The following is a 1,132-nucleotide window of genomic DNA, read 5'->3' as shown; positions in this document are numbered from 1 at the left end:
GCACTCCCTCAGCACTGACCCTCTGACAGTGCGGCACTCCCTCAGAACTGACCCTCTGACAGTGCCGCACTCCCTCAGTACTGACCCACCGACAGTGTGGCACTCCCTCAGTACTGACCATCTGACAGTGCCGCACTCCCTCAGTACTGACCCTCTGACAGTGCTGCACTCCCTCAGTACTGACCCTCTGACTTTGCGGCACTCCCTCGGTACTGACCCTCTGACAGTGCCGCACTCCCTCAGTATTGACCCTCTGACAATGCAGCACTCCCTCAGTACTGACCCTCTGACAGTGCGGCACTCCCTCAGTACTGACCCTCTGACAGTGCAGCACTCCCTCAGTACTGACCCTCTGACAGTGCGGCACTCCCTCGGTACTGACCCTCTGACAGTGCCGCGCTCCCTCAGAACTGACCCTCTGACAGTGCTGCACTCCCTCGGTACTGACCCTCTGACAGTGCAGCACTCCCTCAGTACTGACCATCTGACAGTGTGGTACTCCCTCGGTACTGACCCTCTAACAGTGCCGCACTCCCTCAGCGCTGACCCTCTGACAGTGCCGCACTCCCTCAGTACTGACCCTCTGACAGTGCAGCACTCCCTCAGTACTGACCCTCTGACAGTGCGGCACTCCCTCAGTACTGACCCTCCGACAGTGCGGCACTCCCTCACTGCTGTCCCTCTGACCGTGCGGCACTACCTCAGCGCAGACCCTTCGACAGTTCGGCACTCCCTCAGTACTGACCCTCCGACAGTGCGGCAATCCCTCTGTACTGACCCTCTGACAGTGCCGCACTCCCTCAGTACTGACCCTCTGACAGTGGGGCACTCCCTCGGTACTGACCCTCTGACAGTGCCGCACTCCCTCAGTACTGACCCTCTGACAGTGCAGCACTCCCTCGGTACTAACCCTCTGACAGTGCGGAACTCTCTCAGTACTGATCTTCTGACAGTGCGGCACTCCCTCAGTACTGACCCTCTGACAGTGCAGCACTCCCTCGGTACTGACCCTCTGACAGTGCGGCACTCCCTCAGTACTAACCCTCTGACAGTGCTGCACTCCCTCAGCACTGATCTTCTGACAGTGCGGCACTCCCTCAGCACTGACCCTCTGACAGTGCAGCACTCCCTC

The sequence above is a fragment of the Chiloscyllium plagiosum genome, chromosome 18 (assembly GCF_004010195.1).
Source record: "Chiloscyllium plagiosum isolate BGI_BamShark_2017 chromosome 18, ASM401019v2, whole genome shotgun sequence".
In the NCBI taxonomy this organism is placed as follows: Eukaryota; Metazoa; Chordata; class Chondrichthyes; order Orectolobiformes; family Hemiscylliidae; genus Chiloscyllium; species Chiloscyllium plagiosum.
Note: the sequence above shows the minus strand (reverse complement) of the source record.